Source organism: Mugil cephalus, chromosome 18 (genome assembly GCF_022458985.1).
Source record: "Mugil cephalus isolate CIBA_MC_2020 chromosome 18, CIBA_Mcephalus_1.1, whole genome shotgun sequence".
In the NCBI taxonomy this organism is placed as follows: Eukaryota; Metazoa; Chordata; class Actinopteri; order Mugiliformes; family Mugilidae; genus Mugil; species Mugil cephalus.
Window position 1 is genome coordinate 2,011,679 of NC_061787.1, and position 16,071 is coordinate 2,027,749.

General features: G+C 40.3%; 1 protein-coding gene and 1 non-coding gene across 2 annotated transcripts in view; both read left to right on the forward strand.

Annotated features, from left to right (window-relative positions):
- LOC124995607 (NACHT, LRR and PYD domains-containing protein 12-like) overlaps positions 1–16,071 on the forward strand; it is a 1,019,357-nt gene that overhangs the window by 439,418 nt on the left and 563,868 nt on the right. The gene's annotated exons all lie outside the window — the stretch shown is intronic.
- trnag-ucc lies at positions 6,619–6,690 on the forward strand. The gene has a single exon. It is a non-coding gene; the product is annotated as a tRNA-Gly (tRNA).

Here is a 16,071-nt window from a genome sequence, read left to right on the forward strand (position 1 = left end):
CTGTATCCTGTTATTATTATTGCCCATGTGACTCTGTTTTCTTTTGAATGTTATTAAAAATGAATCTTATCGACTCACCAGCGATCACATGCAGACGCTGGAACTAGACTCTGTAGAAGTCAGTCTACAGACGATGAGTCCTGCCAGGATGAGACAACATTTATCTTGAACTTTGGAAATAAAATGTTAAGCTGTAAACAATCGCAATAACACAATAACTTCTAATTGCTCTTCAACTTTCTGAATGTGGTCCTTGTTCCACTTTACATGCAACTGAGAAAATCGAATAACCGACGAGGACATGTCCTCCTCCTCCACACTAGGTGGCTAAATGTGTCTTTTCAGAGGATTAATACCATTTCTGGTTGACTTAAGTTGTGAATTTTAAACAACAACCAGAAGGGTAATAGTTCAGCTTTTTAAATCTTGTACGTAATGTGTTCACTACTTCTGCTGCAGAGAAGATGGCGCTATCCCTCAGGTGGTTCCAGTTAAAGTCCAATTAAGACATATACATGAGAGAGAAAATCACTCTTCTAATCTCATTATCTGGTTTTCACAGTCGGATAAGAAGAACTCTGATATTATATATGGAGTAACTTGTTTGTAACTTGTGACTATGCGAACGCTCTGTCATTGGTAACTGTTCATCTAACTTCTCTTATATCTACTCCTTGACTGCTCAGAAAGCTGGTGTTAGCTACAGCCTGATATCACAACATGTTGTCCTACTGTTTGACCAAGTGTAATTAGGTAAAAATGCTTTTAAGTGCTCAGCTAACCTGGAATAGCCTTCAAAAAGACTGGAATATTGAGAAACAGATTTTAAAGTTCTCATGATCTCAGTGATAAATACGTTGGTTGGTGCTTGTCATTGTCTGTAACTGTTCTAACTTCCTGACACCTGAGCTTTTATTTGGTCTCCAGCTTTAATAAAGAATAAAAACTAAGCGTCAACTTTGAACAGGAAGTAGTCGTTGTAAAACAAAACAAAAAAAAACGATGTCCTCATATGTGGACACTGGGATTATTTCATTATTTATATGATAATAAAGTGTGACTAAATGTAATACTGTTGATTTTAACAAATTTAACAATGACAATGAAGTCCCAACGTCCTCAAACGAGTACTTGCTAATTAGCGCCGTTGTAGAGTGTTGCTGTTGATAACATTTGTTTGTTTTGCACGTCATATCAAACTAGAAATGTTAATAATCATAAATAAATAAATTTTAATCTTTGCTACCACTAGATGGCAAAGAAAAGCGCCCACTAATGAGGACAACGGGTTTAAATGAAGCAGAATAAGCTGTGAATAAAATAAAATTGAATGCGACCATATGAGGACGCAGAGGTTAATGTTGTCACTGATACTGGATTCATATTACTTCTAATGTATTTGTTTTTCATGCTGCTGCTCAATCTCAATGGGACCAACCTGGTGAAATGAAAAATGAAATAAAATTAATAAGAGATGTGCAGGGGTGGGGCAGACTGTCCTGGTGTTCATGCATTCCCTCCTCTATTTGTGTGCATGAATCCTTTGTGAACATATTATGAATCCGTTTGTCGTGTGATTCTATTTAGCTTCAGTTTGAACTTGTGTAAAAATCCGACTTGATGAAGGAGAAACGGGAACATCTGAGGCTGGAGGAGCGGCCCCTCGCAGTGGGCGCTGGCTGGTGCCTCGGCCACGCTATCATCTGTTATCTTGTCTTAACAGACAGATCTGGCAGCAGAACAGCAGAGGGGGGCGAGGAGGGCGGGGGCGTCGTCGTCCCAGCTGACTGAGACAAACACATCCCCTCCCTTCCCCTGCCGTCCCTCTGAGCAGGACGTGACGGTGGATCCAGCCCTCGCCACGAGACGTTAGACCCACCACAGTTAGACAAGCCCCCGGGGGCTGGCGGAGGTGGGGGGGACTCTCTTGGCTCTAGCAGAGTAATTAATTGTGAGTGATTCATTTGGGGCTCGCAGCGGAGAGCCGCCGGAGAGACCTTTCTGAAAGAGCTGAGGAGGTGGGAAGGGATTATCTGCACCTTCACGCCGTCGCTACACAGTGATACAATAATAATGATACTGCAGGAGGTAGAGGAGTGGATGAATCACATAAACACACGTTAACACGGTGCCACTGGTTTGTTTTTTATGATCCTGTGAGTAATACAAAATAATAATGTCCCTTTCTTGTGATTTAGAATGACTGGTTTATCTATCAAGTTCAGTTTACGTTAGATCGCATCGTGTCTCCTGGTCAACTGCTTGATCTGCCACAACTCTTCCATCCCCAGCTCACATGATTTTACTTTATGATCACTTCTTCTTCTTCCTTCGCTCCTTAGCCTACTTCCTACCTGTTTCCACATGCTCCTCGTGGAAGGGCGTTACTCTTAACCTTTGACCCATCACGGGAGCCTTCCTGCAAACAACAGATCATTTACACCTCATATAAGAACATTAATCAAGTAATTTACAACAATTTATTCATTCTCATGTTTCTTACTGCTTTTGGTTGTTTTTGTTCCTAACCCTAACCAGTAAGTTATAAAAGAGACACAGTGCGCCTGCATCAAGGTTGTACAATTAGTACACACTATCTTCTCCCTAACCCTAACCCTAACCCTAAGGTTTATATTTAAGCTTCCGCTCCCTCTTTCTTGCCGTGAGGTGATTGGCTGCAGCGTTTGCTACAGAATGGATTTGACCCCAGTTCTAAAGAGTTTGGACTCGACAAACAGAATCCAAGAGAAATAGAAATGAATAATGTAGACTCTAATATGTTTACTCAACTCGGATGGCGGCTTCAATAAAATATGAAGAGTACAGTTCCCCATCATCGGGGTACATCTGTCTCCTCTCCCCTTCCCTTCGCGCTCTCGTTATCTCAGACCAAATAAAAGGAGGAAGCCGGGTCACACCATCTCTCACTTCTATTTGGGAAAGGTTTCACCTGCTAATGGCTCTGAGACAAAAGGGACACAGCAAATGGATTTGACTCCAGTGGCAAATGAAGGATGGAAGTGAAATGGAATATGCGGCTGTTAGAAACAAGATAAATATTTGGAGGACCCGAGGAGAGGCTGAGGCTGGTTTTAATGCCCGACACACAGCAGCGGAGGTCTCAGGTTAGATGTTCACCGGAGAGGGTTTGATTCAAGGCCAGATCTTTGAGAACAACACGTCCACAGCGTTTATCGTTTATCAGAGAACCAGGCAACATTTAAAGCGCTGCTTTGTTTTAGATGAATTCTACTGTCTGTAAAGATCCATAAAACTTAATCAGCACTACGTGTTAACGAGGCTCTGTTAAAAATATGATGTATGATTTTATAAATATCCTAAAACATAAATTACAGTTTTGATTGACGCATTCTCAGATAAAAGTGGTGATACGAGGTGAATTGTCATTTCCTTAATCGTGACTGAAAAGCAGCAAAACTGGGGAAGAAATGAGTTGATAAAATAAAATCTAATTGTTAATGTTGTTAAAAAAGAGAAGGATCCAGCGACACAAGATGAACTCCTGGAAACACTCGTGATGGAGCAGCTGAGTCATAAGATCAGAAAACAAGAGGAGCAACGTCAAGAGAAATCAGGAAATATGGACGACGTGTGCACATGGACGACGGGATGCTATCATTCTTTTGTATATACGATGCTTTGTGTTTGTATTTATTTTGCATGAAACAGACTGAAGGTTCTCAACAGGTCATCTATCACTGAAGAAACTCAGATTCTAGTTTTTTGTTTTATCCCTTTTAAAGTGAGTCTGTGATGAAAATAGGTCAAAAACATTCAAACAAATATGAATTGGAGACTTTTTCCTACGTGTGTGAACCAAGTTTAAATCAAAAGTCTTTTTTTGTTCTGCAGTTCTGTGCATTTATGTGACTTATTTTTATTTAAAAATGTTCCCTGTGCATAGTCTTCTGTCCTTTATCCGCTAATAAAGTGTATATAAATGATGCAAACAATCAGAATTGATATATATATATATATATATATATATACGAAAGACCAAGAAACAATAGGAGAAATTAGCTGTTTTATGTTTCATATCGACTTCCATCTCAAGTGCTGGAGTTCAAAAACTTCTTTCAGTTTGTTTGCTCATGTCAGATACTAATAGGAGTACTAACCCTCACCAGAGACTTTAAACACTTTGCTGGGCAACAACAAAGTGAAGCTTTAGGCTTTGTTTGTTGTTTAGGCGTCAGATTGTTATGGGGGCGAAGCTGCAGTCAGCTATTTCCTATCCAGTGTGTGGTGGAAGTTAAGGAAGTGATGTGTCAACGTGGGCAGACAGCTTTCCAATAAGCAGCCAAGCCTGAAATGATGCCACACCGGCTAGATGCTCCCTGAGAAAGCGAGGGAGAAGATGAGGAGGAGGAGGAGGAGGAGGAGGAGGAGGAGGCTAAAGCGTAGGGGGGAAAAAAGAAAAAGGAGTCTGCTTTGATGGCAACCTGTTTTTATTTTTTTTTTGGCCTCCGCCTCCACACTTTCAGTCCTTACTTTGTTGCCTGTTTGTCTCAACCCACCCTTCTGTCTCTTTCGGTGGGTGCCTCCCCTCCCCGGACTCCTTCGATCCCTTTAGCTCCACCAGGAAATGGAGAATTTATTAAAAGGTCACAGTAGATCAAAGTCCTGTAGCATCAGGCAGCCTGCCAGGAGGAGGAGGAGGAGGAGGAGGAGGAGGAGGAGGAGGAGGGCAGTGCTCACTATTGGCACAGTGCATGGACAAAATGTTGGGGGAAAGAAGAATAGAAAGGCTGGGGGAGGAGGGGGAGGGGAGGCTCACTTCATTGATAATGAAAATCCTGGAGAAAATAATTAAAGAGATTAAAGAGATTCTTGCAGCTATTGAAGGTAAACTTGACTTATCAGGCTGATATGAGGATGAGGATCCTGAGACTTTCTTTGTTAACACCTTGTACAAACATCTGGAGGAACTCCAGGCTACGCTGCTGTTTGGAGATTCTTCCACATGCACCTTGTTTAACTGATTCTAGATGTCTGGACCAACATTGTTGTCACTAATACGGTTGCATTTTGTCATCTCCTCTTCATATCTTGTACACTGACAGCTGCAGATCTTCTCATGATGTTGGGTTTTTGGATGATACTGAGCTGATGTTTCTCCTTTATTTGTAAATTGGTGCCAAATCAACTTATTGGAGTCGAATGCATCGAAAACCAAGGAAATGATTATCGATGATAGACATGACACGAGGCTCCTCACTGAGAGTGTTATAGAGGACATTTAAATGTCCAGGCACTGTGTTTGACAACCAGCTTAAATAGGATATACTGTATACACAGAGGTGTTGGTCAGTAATAGTTGGTATGTTGGTCAGTCAGTGCACCAGTCTGTCTGTGCTTCCCAACTCTACCTAAATTCTTGCAGCGACATCTACTGGAGATGGTGTGGTTACATATATAATGTTTATTTCATTGTGTTTGGAAACACAACAGTAGTAAAAGTGGAATTGGCTGAATAAGTGAAGTGCTGACTGAAATAGAACGTCTTCTGTCTCCATTTATCCCTTTACTAAAACATGTTGCATTCATGTTAATGTGGACTTAAAGAAATTTAAATTTGTGGGGGAAAACTTTTCCGTGCCAGAACATAATATATGAAAAATGTCTAATCAAGCAAAGTTTTTGTGACCCTTCTGCAGTACCTTATGTCTTTCATTTACTATCTTTTATTAACCTTTATGTGCAGGTCTTTGGTACTTAGTGATTGTTTTATAAATAAAGAAGTTGGAGTGGATACCTCCACGGACACCTACAGTCTTTTATCCAACTACTAATCCACACTATGTAAATTATTCTGAATCTGTATTCATACTTTTTATGCATTTTATCATAAAGAGATAAAGACACGTACTTTTAATGAAGATATTTATTCAAATTCGTACAACTGTTATTAGAGATAGCAGAATGCACACAGCTGCCAACCTTTTCTTTCCTTCTCTGTTTTGTGTTATGAGCATGTGGTGGTGGTGGTGATGTGCCAGCTGCCAAATTGCCCTTTAAGGGATTAATAAAGTTGTTTTGAATTAGAACAATGAGCAGATAGTTATATCTGTCTCTTCTCACTCGTTTTTAGTTTCTTCTCAATCTGAAGTTTACCAGTTTTATACGTCTAAATGCATTTCCAGGCAGAACAGTTGCATGTGTAGAATGAAATGAATTGAATCTGTCGGTTCTTTGAAAGGAGAAAAATGTGTGACATTCAAACTCTGTTCCTGGACTTGGACTGAGCCCTCACAGGCCCCTCACATGTGGACTGAAGTGTTTCAGTTCAAGCCAGACCTGGGTTTGATTCCTGGCCAGTCCCACAGCTAGCGTACAGCGCTAAAGGCTACGAGTGGCAAAGTGTAACAGGCTAGCAGTTAATGGAAGAAGTATCTAACAGGCTGCAGGAACACAGGCTAACTCCTAGAGTTAGCTGACAGCTGGATGACTGCCTCAACGTTTGCCAGAAGATAATGACCCACATTATTTAATAAGGGGAAATTCTGTTTGACCCATGCAGTCGACTGCAGCCTCAAAGCTGAACACTCGGACATGAACATGACCCTTCAGTCATCTGTGAGGCTCTGCTTGTGCACGGCGTTGGTGGTATAGTGGTGAGCATAGCTGCCTTCCAAGCAGTTGACCCGGGTTCGATTCCCGGCCAACGCAACTGTTTTTGATTTGGGACAGTCAGTAGCCACACCTATGGTTTGCAGAGGAAAGACAAAGTGAACAGGGTAGCAATTAGTGGTTAGCAAACCTAGAACAAGCACTCACTGTACAACAAACCACCAAGAGCTCAGTCACCGAAAGCATGAAAAATGGAAACATAATGAGTAGCTATCAGGCTGTAACTTTAGAGATGACTGGGATCTCATAGATGCCTCAACTTTTGCAGAATATAAAGAATCAAATCACTTCCTAAAAGTATAGGTTCCATTTAACAGCTGTGTGAGGAAGACAACTTAATCCTCTCAGCACACCTGGCTTCAGGAGCTACCACCATGATCCAGAAGTTGAACGCAACCCTTTCTCTACATTTCTAAACTGTCCTGTTTATCACGACCCACAACAGCGGGGGACCAGACACTCCTCAAGGCGTATAGAGATCTTCTGGGTCCGAGGTCATTTTGGCCTCGACCTGTTGATGATGATGATGATGATGATCAGGAATGAAAACGATTCAGACGAATGTGTTGCTTTTCTTTTTAAATAGTGAAACCTCTCTTTAAGTATCCAGAGGTGTGGTTGTTGCCCTCAGTTGAGCTTGATGAATAAAGACCGGCTGCTCTAATCAATGACTCAGGTTAAGTAATGACTGGATGTGTAAATCTTCCCAAAGGTCACATCTTACCTTTCTCAGTCTTTGGCCTTTAACTGTAGGTGCATTCAATCCTAGTTACAGACGCACAATTATTTATCAGCACAGATTTCGTATAATCACACGGGCTGTAAATGGAGTCAGACACTTTGGAAACAAGCTGCAAACGAAAATAAAATGACGGCAGCGACAAATAAATCAAGAAAAAATTCCAAATATGTGAAAATAAGTTGTAAAAATGTCTGCGTGTCAGTGCGACTGCAGCCGCCAAGAGAGGAAGGGACATTTCTGAAATGAAATAAATAAAATGTAATTCATGTCAGAACTAAACGCAGCTTTGTTCAAGCCTTTCATATTCTGCTCACAACATTCATTTAGGAGCTCTGTGCATTTCTGAAATACCAACAGTACGATTCTGACTTCAATGTTTACAGAACAGAAAGCTTCTCTCTCTGCTTCCACCTTGTCGGCCTCGGCCTGAATGGATGCATTTACTTTTTTTTTTTAAAAAAAAGAAAAAGCTTAAGGAATAAAAAAATAAAAATATATCGAATAGTATTTCACTGGTTTCTCCGTCTCAAACGTTTGAAGTTTAATTTCAAAGTGGAAAAAAAGATGAAGCAGTAATGAATTAACCTCGTGAAAAATAGATTTCTTTTTCTTGGTGCATATATATGTTTCCTTTGAAGTTATATGTCTCAATTTCATGGGAAAGAACAACATATAAAACACGTTTTAAAAGTAGAAACACAAAGTGGTTGAACATTAGGACAAAATCTATGTGTGTGGATTCTCTTGCGTGGATTTCCTTTGTTGTGAACAACTCCAATAAAGTTTTTAATGATCCCACGCTATTTTATGAAAATATTAGATATTAAGAAGATAAGATAAGACAGAGCTTGTTAATCCTGAAGGAAACTCTTGTGACAGAGGATGCATCAAAGACACAGAAAAGTACAAAACACCAGAATTTCATTTTGTAAGAATGTAGAGTATGCAGTTATCTGGCCATCGTTTTCCTCCTCATTTTGGCTGTGTTGGTGCATATGGCACAATTTTTCATAACAAAGTCCATCTCTACACAAATTTTGAAAATTTTCACTACCCTCTTGTAACCTTAGCCGACAAAAACTGTTATAATTTTTTTTTTTTTTTTTTTTTTTGCTGCATAAATCTCTTAAACCACTTCAGCACTTTACAAAACTACCAAAATTTCAATCATTTTTTTAATTTGAAAAAAATGGCCCAACATTAGTTTTATGGAAAATATTTTCATTTATTTATTTTGTAAAAACAACAGCGACTTCACACAATCAAACTGGCATTTAAAGGGTTAAAATTCCTCAAATTTCTCAAATTTCCCTCTGTTTAAATTAGCAAATATTAAAAATAATTATTTTAATTTTATTTTATTTTAGTATTTCAATTTTTTAAATAAAACTAAGAAAAAACATTAGAATTTGCATTTAAGGACATTTCTCAATGCATTAATCAATGCAGATGCTTTAACGCAGCGCTGTGTTTGGGTCCAGGTATGAGGAACATGCTTTGGTTGAGTAGTTTGGTTGTGTTCAGAAACATCCTGTTGTGTTTGGTCATTCTGGTAAATGGATCTGCAGTCACAGCGTGCAGGACAACTGTTATTCTGAGTGTAACCCGGTGCAGTTAAGCATATATAGAAATAATTATACCGTCATCTGGTTAAAATCAATATTCCTGCAATCGCGGCTCAACAGGACAGAGGTGATGATCAACCCTCAGTCTTCAAAGACGCCAGGTACGATTAAATTACCAGTATTATACAGAATTAATAAGTTTTAAAATATTATTGATTTATTAGGAAGGGGTGAGATGAAACAAGTCTGTACTTCCTCCCAATCCTTTCAGATAAAAGGTCATTTTCAGTTTATGCTTATTTTGTGTTTATTTTTCATTTTAGGTGCAAAACAAAACTAAAATTAAAACTAAATTAACTTAATGGCCCATTATTCACATCATGCAACCTAATTAATAACAGTTCTATGTCCTAGTGCACCTTTCTTCTGGAAGTGCTGAAGATATTTCATAAATTAGATTTAAAACAACAAACAATGGTTGACTGCGTACGTCTCTTGACCAAAACCTTTGTATTGTAGCCACGTTGTTCCTAAACATGTGCTTGCTTCTAACTAGCATTAAGTATGTACAAGGGTAATGCAACAAGGACTCGAGTTAGCTTCCTCATGCTAATGCAGCTACGTTAGCTCACATTAATAAGCATAGTTAAAGAAGATACAGAAACTTCTTCCCTCTTGTTGCAGCCTGCTGTTCCACAACGTTCTGCACGGTCTACATCATGATGTATTTGCACATGATCTCTGACAAATACATTTAATTTCCTTTCATTTATTGGTTTATGGGGTCGGGTCAGTGCATATTAAATATTCTGGAATTGGCACCGCATGCTAAATTTCATCCGCAGTCAATGCAGTACAATACAAAAGACCAATATAAAACTGTGTATATGTACAAACACGCATACAATCAAACAAGCTCCTGGACACATAGACGCCTTCAAACAACATCACACCCAAAAAGAGCAAAGAACAGAGCTCAGTGATGGTTGGTTGTGTAGGATCCAAAGTTTAAGTTGAACTTAATAAACTAGAGTGAGTTGAAGCTGAGATACTGGGTGAAGCTAATGGATGTTTTCTAGTAAAGAGCATCTTTAACACAATTAAAGTAAAGTTAAATAATTGAGTGAAACTGTATTAATCATTTCTCTCCAAATAAGATGATTCTTTGTGTCACTGTGATCCAGAAAAAAAAAAAAAAAAAAAAGCCTCAGGGCACAGGACCAATTCATCCAAATTAAACTGTACCCAGATCTTATTATTTTCTCCCTGTGCTCAGAACAGGATGCTTGACGTGCAGTGAAATGAAACCCCGATCAAACAGCTCCCCACTGGCCGTCACTCACCCTCCTTTCATCTGAATGTTTATCAAACCGCGGGGTTTGAAGGACGGCACGTCATTTAAAAAGCTCGGCCAGTGACTGAAATCAAGCGCCTATTATTTCTCCCCGCCGCTGATTTTAGGGGCTTGATGAATGACAACAGACAAGATGAGGAGGAGGAGGAGGAGGAGGAGGAGGAGGAGGGCTGTTCAGGGTCTATCTTCATTGGGTCTGATGTGATATCAAGTCTTGTAATTCACGACGGCCTCAGCCTGAGCCTGTGCAGCAGAAGCACTCAGAGTAATAGAAAAGTGGAGATGTGAAAAGTCCTTTAATGCAGCCATGAGAAAACCTGAAGCCACCAAATTAGATCTGTAAGGGTTGGATGGAGACAGAAAGGAGACGGGAACGAGGGAGACAGTTTGGCTTTGCAGAGTTTATCAGGAGACAGATTCTTAACACAAGGCAGCAATTAGGATTCGTTAGAGCTCCGGGACATGGTTTTTTTTTTTCAACCTTGGTCTCATAGTTTTACTCGTTGTTTTTCACTGTGCTCAGCACAGGCCGACAAAAAGAAAGGAATTTAATAGAGATGTTCTTCAAAAAGAATGTCAGCGATGATATTTTGCAGAGGAAGCATTGAGAGCTGTAGCCTGGAGGTCAGAATGTTTATCTGGAGTCTCTTCGTTGGGATCGAATGGACAGAGAAGAGTAATATGTGTGCACTATCTGAACAAAGTGGCTCTGATTCTGATCACATAGACCCCTTCACAGTGTGTAAACAATGTGATGTTTTTTTGAGGGGCGGGGCTTAGCTGGATGCCAAACATGTCAAACACTACAGCCTGTAAACTGTGGTTAGCATTTCTCACTGGAGTCTGGTCTGTCTTTATCGAGTGAAGCCTCTCCTACAAAGACATTACAAGAAGTAAGTGGAACCACTGTGGAGGGGAACGTAGTAAACGCATCCCTGAAACACACAACAAATGTTGGGCTACCTAGCGGTTAGCATTAGCATTAATGTTATCCATGCTGAAAGTGATGATGCATTACATATTAGTCTGACCTGATATGAAATGTGCTGCTGTTGTTGTTGATCTCCAAAGCCAAACCACAGTTGTCTACGGCCGGCAGTGGCTGGTACATGATAAAACTTCAAGTTAGTGTTTTTGATTTTTCGAAATTTCGCCAAAGATTTTCATGGATGATAGTGGCAGTGTTTGCTTCAAGCTTCCCTCTGTTCTGCCTCCAGTAAACATTGTGATGTCACAGTGATGTACACCATGAAGGGGTCTGTTCTAATGAGATCTGAATCTGGCTGAGGCTGCAAGACAACTGCGCACGTTTGATTTATATTGGATCAGTTTATGAGATGGAAACAATAAAAATGAACACACTGTAAATGTACTCTGCATTTAGTCAGTCAAGTCTGGATGCACCAAGTCTTTCAGTTTCCCCTGTATAGGACATAACTGAGGAATTACAGTAAAAGCAAAAGACTTTTCATTCTCTCAGGTGTTACAACATGAGCTGGAGCTTTTCTAGCAGATACTTTTACTATTACTTGGTTTCCAGTTCATCCCAGAACATCTTAGTTGGGCTTATGTCACATTATTAGTAACGCCACGGCACCTCTTTGTCAGGTAGTCTTTATAGAGCCTAGCTTAGACTTTGACTAAGCTTAAACTAGTCAGGACGACACGTCCCTGCAGAATGTTATGGTTCGGTTAAGGGGTGTTGAAGTCAGATTAAATGAGATCAGCAATGTCTCCACGAAAGCCACCCCTCACTATCTCCTCATAGGTGGAGCCATAGACCAGATTACCAAAGGTCTAATGACTGTTCACTGTATATATATATATGTATATATATATATATATATGTCACTAGTGGCTTCTTTGCTGCAGTTTATCCATGAAGGCTTCATCTGATGTTGAGATGTTTCTGCTGTGGCTCTAATCTTAAAGCTGCTGTTAAATAGTGTTTGTTTTTACACTTTGCAGAAATGTTCTTGCCCGTAGCATCAAAAGCTGTCATCAAGATAAAAAATGTCACTGCTCTGAAGAATCATAAAACACATAAAACAGAGAATATTTTGGTTCATTAAATACGACATAATTTTAAAAGATCATGTTCTGGCTCCACAGACCCTGAAACCTGATTGTCGTGAAAACACTGGAGGAAGGTTGGCGCTTAAGATTTCAGAAGCTAAAAGCTGAAATCTGGTCGAACAGTGTGGCTAACAGACACATCTTATTGTGGCTGGAAGAGGGAGTCGTTGCTGTTGAGGAGGGAGAGGTCAGTGTCAATCTGTTGCCTTTTCAGACGCTGCTTTATCTCGGATTCTCATCCCAGGCAACAGCCAGACAATCGATGGCCTCAGGCTGGCCCTGGGAGGGCTTCATTCAGAGTGTGTGTGTGTGTGTGTGTGTGAGAGGGAGAGAGCTCAGGTTATTAGTGGGGTTAGACCAATATATGAGGCCGGCTTTGGCCTTTTTACAGTCTGTGTCTGATAGGACGGACATGACGGGTCTGGCTGGTCGTATAAATTGCGATCATGACTATTCTAAATTGCAAAATTACAGAAGTGATCATGGCTACAGTAGCCATCACTAGAACCTTAACAGAATGCAACTATGCATGAATATTTCTAATAACACCTTTAATGAGATCTGATTGTTTAACGGTTTTGCACTTAAATGAATATTGACCTGCATCATCTGCTGACTGACTGGAAATCCAGGCATGTGCTGCTTCAAAACCTTCCCCGACATCACCGGTTCCTTCAGACCAGGAGAGTCTGTGCTTCATATTTAATGTATGTTGTACCATTTAGTTTTAACAGCATCCTGAGCGCTGCAGCTTCTCCACAAAACAAGTTTAATCAAAGAAGACTAGCAAGAGGTGACCGGAGGTGATGCCTCAGAGCGAGAAGGCTCTGGGTTCGTATCCATGGGTTGACTGGAGCCTTTCCGGGTGGAGTTTGCATGTTCTCCCTGTGTCGGTACTGTAGCTTCCTCCCACCGTCCAAAGACAAACTTGTCAGGTTCATTAGTGATTCTAAATTGGACGTAGATGTGGATCTCTCCGTCCAGAAGACAAGAGGCTACAGAAAAAGAATGAACGAAGAAACACAAGATGTTCAAGAGAGTCTTTTCTTGGCAGAGATCGAGGGGAGGAGTTTCTGTTTGATATGAAATGACAGCAAACATCAGAGCTACGCTGGAGCCCAACCAGAGCAGGAACTTAAGCTAACAGCGGCTAACTGGCTTCAAGCTATCCAACTGGTTTCATCCATGCTAACACAACACAGGTTTAGTTTCTCGGATGGAGACTTCGTGAAAGAGATTAATGTGTGAGGAGTTCAACAGCGTTAGTATGTCTACAAACACGGATGAAGACTTGTTGATTCCACAGACACCACACAGCTAGAAACTTTATATCTGGAAGTTAACGATAGCTTAAAGCAGATTGAGAGCCAGACATCAGTTGGTTCTACTGTATCGGAGCCGTGTGCACGACTGTGTGTCTGTACATTAGAATCTCCATAGAGACGTTTTGATCCTGGAGAGTGGAAGTAACATGCAGTGCGGTGTAGACCGAAGAGTGTAATCCCAGAACAATATGAGCAGATAAAGCTGCTTGTTGACTTTCCAAGGCCGCCTGCCTTTGATTACACTTCCCCGCCAACCTGCTATAATTTCTGATGGCAGGAGAAGACATAAAGCTATTGTTCCTACTGCTGGCTGCTGTACTAAATGTAAAATATTGCAGCTTTCAGAGGCTGTAGACACATCCTGTTTGCTGCTCTCTGTGACTCTTACACATTGTTGACAAAGCTTCCAATGAGGGCACAATTACCCAAAGCCTAAAAAAATCTGTCGCACTCATTCCTCATCGCTTTCGTTTTAATGATGTTTCACGTTTACACAGAACAAGAACAGGAGGAGTGAGATGGGGGCATCAGTTAAAACAGACAAAACCATTATTACGTAGAGATTTAGGCACAATCACGCCTCAGCGCTGACCTGAATTTTACCTGCAGGAATAAAGATATTAGACGACATGCATCACACTCATGTTCATTTAGATTTAATGATACCGATCTGTTGTTTTTTTGGTTTTAAATCATGCTAAGCTAATATAGTGAGATGGCACCTGCTTTCTGCTAACATTATCTAACAGACCAGTAGAGCAGAACAGATCTAACGTTTGTTTAAGAGGTAATGGACCCCAGTCTGACTTTTAAAAAACTCCTGTGGGGTGGGGGTGGGAACTATGAATCTGTGGGGGAATGCCTTCTTTTCCAAAACCAAATTAAAGTGGATGAAGAAAGGGGCCTTGTGTATTTGTTTGGAAAATCGAGCCAATGTCACATATCTGCACTGGATTCTTGGATGTATTTTATTGGCACAGCCAGAGTAAAGTTTTTATTTATTATTTTTTCTGCAGCAAAGATATGTACAGATATTTAATAATGAGTCTAGTTATATTACTATACCATAATGCAGCAGCCGAATGATAAATTAATATCGGTCTCTGCTCAGTATCACAGTCACAGTCAGAGCAGATGTAAACTGTTGGTTCCTTAAAAGTGTGATAATTACTACATGTATCAAAATGCACGCTCCTGTGACTGTAATTACAGTTTCCTGGACTCTATAATTTTTTGCCATACTTCGAGATCTTTAACCCACAGCGGATAGTTCTGACTGGTGCAGCTCCATCATAAAAAAAAAAAAGAAAAGGACCCATTTCCACCTTTTTCTCTCTGCCATAAAAACACCATCTGAACCCCTGAAAGTTATATCACACGATAAAGCAGAAAAATGGGTTATCTTGAGAGGAATAATATACTGACAGAATCATATTGCCTTTTTATTTCATCTATCAAACCTGAACGTGTAGGAGAAGGTTGAGATATGGGCAGAGCACGATATGCAGCGGCAGGGTGGTGGTGTGGATGGTGTAAGGGGGGGTGGGGGGGTTAGAAATGATTATTATTGTGCTGGCGACTGGAAACAGCCCATTCTAATGCTGTCATTTTAGTCTCCTCTTAAGACTGTCACAGAGCAGATGAGTTGTAAGCAGCTGTGTGAGCTGTTACGCAAGAATCTGGTGAGTTTTTTTTTTTTTTTTTTTTTTTGAGTCACCAACATATCAGCACTCACTGAAAAGCCATTTGGTCCGTGCTCCTTCTTTAGACCTAATGGACTCGATGAAAGGACCTTGGGCCCCGCTGCTCCGAGCTGGAAAACACACAGTTTCCTGAATATACTGAGGTTATTTGCTTCATGTGGTGGTTTGGTGTCACGGTGGCTCACTGTGCAGCAGAGTGCAGAGTTATTACAGTTTTGTTGTTTTTTTTGTTTTCTTTATTATTGTGATTATTGACCAGAAGCTGAGGTTTAAAAAGTTTGGAAGGTAACGCAATGCATTGTGGGTTTAGTTTGCAACTGGAAAGTCTGCTTGTGTTTTGTTGTTGTCCTTTTAGCTTGTTAGCATATGTTAGCGATATAAAATGGTGCGTTGAGTCTCTTCAGCTCAGACAACAAACAGCTGCGTTCACTTTTTCACAGCACAAATAATAACGCTCTCTTCTCCGTGGGCGAAGGGAAAAGAAAAGGGAGCCTGTTTCAGAAAGAGAGGTCATTTAAACCTTAAACCATATATATATGTATATATATATATATATATATATATATATATATATATATACACACGTAGACGCCGCATTGAGCGCTGAATTGTATGTTGACGTCGCCGCCATTTTGGATCTGGCAAAGTGGAGCAA